Raw genomic sequence first — 9,717 nt, forward strand, 5'->3', positions numbered from 1 at the left:
GTGAACTTTATGCTTCAGTTTCCCTGTCTAAAGTCAATTAAAAGTGATCCAGCTTTCTGTCAACACTTGGCTCAGAAAATAAATGCCATATAAGAAACTATTTAGAAATGGATTTCTTTGGGTATGTAACTGTTCCAGGAGAGGTAGAGGCAAAAGGTGATTCTGGTCTCTTTTTGGCTTGTCTTTGAACCCATAGAAACCCATGGACTGTAGTGGTCTGGCTGGCATAGCTCAAAATGGATTATTTGAAATGGACACAGGACACACCAGAGACCTGCACTCACACTAGGTTCCATATGATTACTCATTTGTAGAAATTTGTTCTCTTATTCTTTCAGGCAGAATTTACACAAGGTTTGGGTTAAATGTAGGGATATGTCCTTTTGATAGTTCACTCTTTCTTCTGTGTCTGACTTTCTGCTGTCCAGCAAGTATTTTCAGCCCTCCCTGCCTCAGTCCTGCCTCTTGCTTGGTAAACTGGCAGCAACTGTGTTTATCTAATCTCCTAAAGCACCCTCTAATCTATGTATAAAAGCATGCTGGCTTTGCCACACATGGCTTTGTTTATTGAATTAATCTGGTTGTGGTCTGCTGTGCACCACACCCAGTGTAAGGAGAAAAATACATATATTGCATATAAGTTGTAATTTTGATAGTACTCATGTAACAAGACTACTGAAATTTTAAAACTAGTGGCCAGTGTATATTTCCACCCGATTTGTTTTTTAAAAATTCAAATATTCAATTTTTACTGTGGTAGTAGTCACCAAAACCAAAATATTTTTATATTTGATAATGTAATCTTAATAAAACATTCAACTGTGATATGTTTCCCTCAGGAACCAGCTATCTGCAAAGTTTCAACATCCACATCATCAGAAGTCACAGCTGGATCCAGATTTCTTTGAATTATTTTGAAAATCGGCAATAAAGAATAGTTTTTTATGCCATCTTTCCATAGAATAATGCAATTTCCATTCTCACCGGTCCCAGAGAAGTATATATTCACCGTTTATCTGATCCTTTAAAAAGAGAAAAAGGCATAATCCACAGAATTTTAGCAAGTGTGGTCTGCTTTACTTATCACTCTTCTTCTAAGAGGGTTATGAAACAAATACTGGGGGCCAAGGTAAATAGCGTTTCAGTGATTGTATAACAGCACATGCCATGGGTCTGCCTGTTACACAGATCTGATCAGATCTGTTGGAAGTAGCTGGAAGTTTTCTTACCCACGTTAACAAGCTGTATTCCGTGTTTCATTTTGTGTTGCTGTGGAATGCTGTAAAACCTTTAATTAAAACTGGAAGTGTAAAGATACTTAATTGTCAAACATGGCACTTTGTTCCTTTGTAACTTATTTTAAAAACTCTTCTGCAGATATGTTTGTAAACCAAGCCACTAGTCACGTCTTTCATGTTGCAACTTGCTTTTCAGGTTTTTCCATGAGAACCCCGTGCTGGTATTTCATTATTCTACAACAATTTGGATTTTTGTAAGCATCTGTATCTTTGGTAACTGGAAGGAAGTTCCTCCTTGCTCATACTCAAGTTTGTTGCAACTTATTAAAATTTAGAAATCCCCATGTGTAAATCTCGCTTCCTGTCTACTAGTGATCAGTGAAGTCGCATTTTAATAGTGGCTAAAGAGGCTAATTTTTGATGCAGTTGTCCATTTTTCTTTGGATTCCATCTCTATATATCATGTGGCAAAGAGTGCTAGGTGTAGCATGGAAAATTTTGTGAGACAGAGAAAACAAAGCGACCGATGTCTTAAAAGTTCCATGGTCAGAAGCAAAGGCTCCTGCAACAGAAAAGTCAAGGAGGGAGAGAGAGGAGAGATGCGCCTCAGGACAATGATATTAAATGCTTGAGTAATCAGGGAGAAAACAGACTTTAGAAGTGTAGACAGCAAAGTTTCTCAGACAATCTCCTGTGATTTTTCTTTGTTCTTACTTACAACCAAGAATGAATATTATAGACAGAATGAATTCAGAAATCTTATGAGTCTAACTCCTAAGTTATTATTTCAGTGCAAAATATAGAAATGGACTCAATCCTCCCTGTCTATTAAGAAACGTTCAGAAGGAATAGGAAATATTAAACAATGGAACAGGAAGGTTTGGGGACAAAACCAAAAGCAGGTATTCAATATGATTCTCATCTGTCATTTCTCATTGTGATAAAGGAGAAAGAGAGATGTAGAAGAACATACTCTGGGTGCTAACATTTGCTGCCCTTCCTGATGTCTCAACAAATTAATTCTGCACCTCATGCCTGGACCTCTCCAGGGATGGAAGGAGAGAGTCAGAGTGTTCCTGTTTGCTGTGGTTTGTGCCTATTTATTCATGGATTTTGAATCAGCCATGTTACTGATGCCATCCGGGCTTTGATGTTCTCAGAGCACATGGTAACAGCTCCTGAGACAGTCACCCTCTGGTACAGTACTTACTGTGTATACATTTTCCTCCTAAAATGAAATTAATTGAATAATGATTCCTATGACTGATTCAGATCTTTCTTCTGTTTATGAAATGACACTGGCTAATTTCTAATTAAATTTTTTATGTTGTTTTCTTCAACTAGTAATTTTTTTTAACTTTTCCCCCCTTCACTTCACTGATGACCCGGTCTAACAGTTAAAAGTAGTTAAAATAGTTGAATAACTGATAATTAAAAACTATATTAAACCTAATAACTGATGCCTAGATTTATTTTGACTCAGGTCTATCCACTTGCCAGCATCTTCTCCAGGGATATATAGGCCTATGTACAAGTATGCTGGGACCATATATTTAACCTGAAGGTAGTGGCTCTGTGAGGATACAGATGACCAGATATTTAGAGTTACAGGGCATTCCTGAGAGCAAACATGACAAATCAGTTGGTTACCAGCTGGCTACATGGCCACATGTACCCTTTACAGTTCTCTAAACTAAAATGTGAATTGTTAGATCACAATATTGTGATCTTCAGCATGAATGTGAACAGCTAAAGAGCAGTAAGGAGGGGTGGATATATAAGCAGACAATGGACAGAGGAGCAGACAATGGAAAATTATCCATCTGTGCTCTGATTCACAGAAATGAGTGGCCCAGGCACAATGAAAGATGGACAGAGTCTTTATTTGGTTTCATTCTGAAAGGAAGCAATATAAGAATGACAGAAAACAGAATATGCAACAAGTTCCTTATTTTTGTCTCTAATATACTCCTTTTGTGGTTTATTTAATCTTTTTTTCTTTTTTTGCCCATTACACCAATATTGAAAATAGAAAGCAAATTAAAAGTAGATAAAGGGAAAATGGGTGTTAGAGACTGACTCACTCTGATTCACAGCCCCCCATCAAATGGGGCTTGCAGAGTTCAGGTGGTCTAAATTGGAGTAGTCTTGTAGTTACAGCATAATGGACAGACAGAAAATGTCTCTGGAACTGCCAGGCTGGAATTTTTATAAAAATTAAAATTGACTAAAGCCTGTTGTTATTACAACTCTTATTACAACTCTGTTGTAATAAGAGTTGAAGTGGACAAATATATGTAGTAAAGCATTAAAAATAAATCTTGTGTGTATGCCTGTACTTCCAGCTGAACCCTAGGCAGGCAGTAATCAGCCTGTTACTGAGAGGCAGCACTGCAGGTCAGCAAGACAACAGAATGCAAAATGCAAAATTACTGCAAAAAGATTATTCCTCTGTCCATCTCACACATACACAGCAGTGTTTGCAGTTAGCAGAGTTGTGTCAGTGCTTCCTAGCAGACACAGACTGCCCACAGGCTCCCACAGGCTCAAAAGTCACATGATGTCTATATTCCCTGTATTTTTCATCAATATGTGTAGAACAGCTAAGCTGTAACACTGTAAAGCAATAAATAACCATGTGCTTACCCAAACAATTAGAACTTGTTTATCTTCCCTTGAAATTCCAGTTAGTAGTGGGTTGCATAATGGCTTTTCCCCATTGCAGTCAAGCATCCACCTTACCAGAAAAGGCAGCCAACACCAATCTAGACTAAATAGTGTGTTCATCCCTGCAGTGGTGGGGCACAAGAGCAAGGTTTGCCCTGTTGCAAGGGTCCTTATGAGACAGAGAAAGGACCCCAGAATATATTCCAGGCACTGACTTTTCCTCTGGAAGGGAACACAAAGATTCATTGTGCTCCAGCGCCTCCAAGCCATTGTGCTTTGAAAATGTAGCATCTGGTCCAAAATCTAGTAACTCTGGGCAATCTAACTGAGCATATGTTTCTCAAACTGTATAAAATGTATTTGCTGTGCCAAGTGTTCTGTTCTAAGGCTTTAAGAGGATGCCAGACATGAACAGTTGAATGTGGGTCAGCGTTGACCAAGGTGATCTGATCAAGGATTTGGCACTTTTGCAGGATATCTCTTCGGTATTAAAAATGGTAGTCTGTCATTTTACTACGGATTATTTATGGTCCATAGAATCAGCCTGTTACTATTTTTCTTTCCTATTTTACTATTTGCTTTTACAATGCTATTCCATTCCCAGAATTGTCAGTAATCATCTTTCTCTGTCAGTTAGCTGTTGACTGATATAGAAAACAGTGTAAAAATTTCTGAAGCCAATGGGGCTGAAAGTCTGTAAACAATGCAGGAAGGAGCTATGCAGTATCTTTGCATCACAAAATATTTAGTAAACAATCATCTCTAAAATGTATACTTTAGGAAGCAGGGCTCCAAACAGTCTTCCCTGATGGTGGCTTAAAATTAACATAAAGTAAACCCATAAAAGTGGAAACAAGAGACATCATTAGCTCTCCTTCATTTATGCTATACAGAGTCCAGCCTTTTTCAATTTAATGAAAGTGTTTATTCCTCCAAGCAGACCATGACTGCCAAAAATAACAATTTGATGAATGATTAGCAGCAGTAAATACAAAATGTTTGTATCATGTTATGTATGGAGCCCTGAAAAAGTCGTAGCAATATTGAGTCATGACTTAACCAGACACAGAGGATGTCTCAGATGGGGAAGGTGGTGCCAACACAAGATGTGCCCTCTTTTCAGACACACACTGAGGAAGATCACAACCATTATCTGCTTTGCCATTTGCAGGACATTGCTATCTGAACACAGTATGAGAAGTGAGGCTTGAGGAACCATATGTAAGTAATGCTGACTTCTGAGAGGTTGTTTTTATCTTGCAAAGGCAAAAATGTCTTTCCAAACTAATAACACATGTTTATAACCAGTCCTGATGGCACTCAGTTCACTGCAGAAGCTGCAGATTCATCCCTGGCATCGGGGCCAGTCCTGTTTTCTGCAGGATGCAACTGATGGACCTTGCAAAGGATGATGCCCTTTGAAATCTTCGTGCTGCATTTTAATAAGTTTTTTACTGAAATGTTTTACTAGACAATGCAGGAAATGGGGACATGAAAACTCCTCAAACTCCATATCCCTGAAGACATTGAAAGAAATACTGATCATACTGAATCAAATTGAAAATGTAGGCAAATGGATATTAATGTTTCAGAATCATGAATATTTCAATGTGGGGGATTTTTTCTGATAATGTCAAAATGCAGTACTTTGGCTTTCTTGTTCTTATTTTTTCCAGAACTCTGTGAAAATTTCACTATTTCACTGTGATGAAAATACATTTCAGTGATGGTGTTCTCCATTCTGATTCTTGCATTACTGGGTGAGTTGACATGGATCAGCATTGTTTTAGTATGTCTGAAGCCCAAGTATTATAAGAGTTAAACGTTCATTAAATAATTCTGTTAATAAGAAAATGTTCTCAATGCAGTAATAAAACATTATAACTAAAATCGAAATGTTCACTCCAGGTATGTCTTTGAAAAATATATTTTATTTACTATCTCTCAAAGTCTGTATAGCATAAGACTTAACTGAAACTCTCCTCTGCCAAACTCTGAGTCTCAGAGTTTGAAGGCAATGGGGATTTGCATCTGAGTTTTATGACTCTAACTGTAGCTATTTATTAAGAAGGATCCAGACACCACTGGAACTGGACTTCAGACCCCAATAATTGATTTGGCAATGCTAATTTTAAATAAGTAATTTAAAGTAAGATAGGGACAAGACAAGATCCTATCGGCAGAAATAAAGATGTTTTTGTTTTCTTCTGATGATCAAAAATGTATGTGCTTAGATAGTATATGAGAACTGTCTTGGTTATGATGCCAAATCTGAAACTAGAAAGAACTTGATTCTTCACACTTTCACTTACTTAAGCAAACAGGAAAAAAAGGAAAGAAAATCGGGAAAAATATGTCAAATTTACTTAATGACATAATGATAGGAAGAACTTCAGAATGATAAATCTCTTGTAGCTCAAGAGTTTTTGTAGCTTATGAATAATGATAACCACAATTCTCAGTGAACTCAGTCTAAGTGAAAGAAAATCAGGCTATAAAAAGTAAAATTTGGAAAACACCTTATCATGTGAAGTTAGCTACAGAAGCTATAGAGAGTGAGTCACAGCAGGTCAGTGCAGAGATCTGCCATCCCAGGAACCATCTGAGCATTGCATTAGTTGAAATCTTTTCTTGCATTTCATTTCATGCCTATCTGACAGATTAGCAAATAGATTTCTGCACTTGGTGAAGCATAAACTCACTATTCATCTTAAGAGAATAAACCACAAATTAGTGAGGTTTGCACAGTATCTGTGTTGAGTTTTTTATGTGCCACCAAGCAGTAGTGAAATAGGACAATGGGACTGAGCTCCCAGTTTGTGGAAAGGCAGATGGGAGACCTGGAATGTGGAGTGCTGGCAGGAGGTGTGGTACAAGTGTGGGTGCAGCACAGAGCTTTGGGCTCTGTGGTAGGACAGGCAGAGCAGCACTGAGGAGCTGTGACCTCATGCTCTTTTGGAAGCAGAGTGAATATGGTGGGGTAAAGCTCAGGGGCTGGGAGGATGATTTGAACCAAGTGTAGTAAGAAGGCAGCTGGCAGGTTTCCAGGGGCCAGGCAAGGACAAAGGAGTGAGACCTGGGGCAAGGGAGGAACACGGGAATGAACCTTGAGCATAATGAGGAGGTGCAGCTCATGGCACCACCTCAGATGTGGGGCAGGCATGGAGGTGTGGGGCTTGGGGCTGAGGAGAGCCACCAGGATGGGCAGAATTGCAGCGAGTCCCTGGCAGGGCTCCAGAGAAGCCGTTCCCCAGCAGTGCTCCTGCAGCACGGGCACTGAGCTCGAGGGACGGCTGCCAGGCCCAGCAATGCCCGCGGCCGGGGACAGGAGCGGCACAGGCGCGGCAGCCAGGGCGTGCTGAGAACATGGACCAGCACAGCCCAGAGCCTAGGAATGTCGAAATGCCCAGACCTTGGTTCTGCGCCCACACAATGATAAAGAGGAAGGAGAAAGCAAGAACTTTTACAGAGCAAGTGGTAACGTGCTCTGTCCCATGATCCTCCCTGGAAACACTTGGCAAAACATGGGTTGCTGTCTACACTGATTTGTGTCAAATGGCAACAACATGTCTGACGGTCCAAAAACTGTCTTCAGCGTACCACAGAGCAAGGCAGGAGACTGCAGCCTGATAATATATTTTTTTTGTGGCAAAGTTGATTGAGCAACTTGTCATTTTTTCCTTTTCTCCTTTCCCATCTACTTAGTTGAAGGATTGCTTTTAATAACTCATCTGCCATGGGAGAAAGTACACTTCTAAATTATTTTCAACTACAGAAATTGAAGAGTTCATGGCATCATTATTATTGCTTTTATTAGGATTATGCCTTTTCTTTCCCCAAAAGATGTCCTTTCCCTAATTAAAAAAAATCCAAAACATGAATTATATACTCCCTATGACAAGCTAAATTTTAGCATCTAAAACCCCCAGAGAAATGGAAGAGTTGACTCCAACATAAGAAACTTGCTGAGTAATGCTACTCCTTAAAAAAATTCTACTCCGACTCATGCAAACCACATCCTTTATAAACAGATCTCACTACTCCATGTTGCATAATGTCTGTGGCAGTTGTGCTCGTTATCAGCTTTATTAGCACTTAATAACCACACAAATATTTTCCAGTTCTTTTGCTCGTTATGTCTGTGTATGATTATACTAAACGCTGTGTCAGAAATTGCTACAAATAGGACTGCTACATTCCTTAGCACTGAGCAGTAATCCTTCTTTAGAAAAAAGAGGCAATTCCTCCTCATTGAGCTTTTTCCCTTGGGTGGTGCATGCATACTTACATATACACATGTGTTTGTGGGAAGTGTATGTATACATAGATATAGATTATACAGATATAGATATAAATAAATCTCAATACATATGCACACTGCTCTATACCAAAATATGATATTTCTGAATAGTACAGTTCATATGTCCTATAACCTGCATATAACATCTTACACATAAAGGATTGTAAAACCAAACAGCATTCAAGACACATTTTAGGGTTTAATGCCTTCTGGTAAGAAGATAGAAATAAACACCAAAAGAGTTAATTTTGTGTTGTGGAAAATAAAACTTAATGTGGAAAAATAACAGTGAAATCAAAAGGGAGAGGCTGCTCTCTGTCTACCTCACTAAAAACATATCATATCTTAGTTCTGCATTCCTTGTGAACCTTGAATTCCTATCCAAGTTGATAAAGCACAGTAAAGTGAAAGTTAGGATTTAAAAAATCTATTCATACAGATTTGTGAATGAATATTGACACGACCACAGCATTTATTTTAGAACACTACATCAGAGAGATGTTACAATGTTTACCTCAGAAACAGATCTTACTGTAACAAAAAGGATTTGTACAGTGATCTTCCAGGTCTTATTTCTTGTGTTGGTAAACAGCTTCATGACTAAAAATGTCCAGAAGCACAGTAAGATGCGCAGGCTATGGATCATATACTATCTAGTACATAACCTCTAAACATATTAGAATGAGTTTATAAAAATATGAACCTAATTTTCTCACATGTATCAAAAAATGTAGTGAAATCTCAAGTATTAGAATACGAAACAGCAGCTAAATCTGGGATATATTCAGCTGTGAAAATAAGAGAACACTGTTTTTTATTTTAATAGAGGAACTTTTCAAGTCATATAACATTTAGCCATTGTCTCTTATGCAAGAGAAACTCTCTCTAATCTCCCCATCAACATATACTTGTTGATTTCAATGTCTTTGCCAAAGGCTTTTCTCCACTGACCCAGAAGTTTTGCTTAGTAGGCAAATGACTTCATGCTACTTGCTTTGATGTGTCACTACATTCAATCAAATAGTATTTATATTTCATGGGACATTTTACACAACTGTGAGAAAAGATCATGTTTCTCACAGCTACTTTTAAGCTGATCTGGTATGGAAATGAATATGGCTTATCCTTACAGCAATATAAAGATATATGTGTTTGTACATACAAACAAAAGCATCATAGCTGTCTGCAGAGCTGACAGATAAAGTTTGCAGGTGTCATTGACCAAGGCACTTAGCTCCCCATGACCCCATTTCCTTATCTGAGAATGAAAGACTGTATCACCTAGACTTCTACCTTTCTTTAATAGTGTTTTTCAGTTGGAAAAAATATAGTGCTGTTAGTATAATTACTTTGGTTTGCTTTCTCCAAAATACCTTGAAATCTAAGAGCAAATATAAACACATGCTCCTTATGAGTGGTCTGGTAGTAGGGAAAGAATACTGAATACCCTCACATCTCATCATTCCCTACTGGACTCTACCACGGGAAGGAAATCCTTTATGGAATATTATC

This window comes from Ammospiza nelsoni, chromosome 9, assembly GCF_027579445.1.
Source record: "Ammospiza nelsoni isolate bAmmNel1 chromosome 9, bAmmNel1.pri, whole genome shotgun sequence".
Classification (NCBI taxonomy): Eukaryota; Metazoa; Chordata; class Aves; order Passeriformes; family Passerellidae; genus Ammospiza; species Ammospiza nelsoni.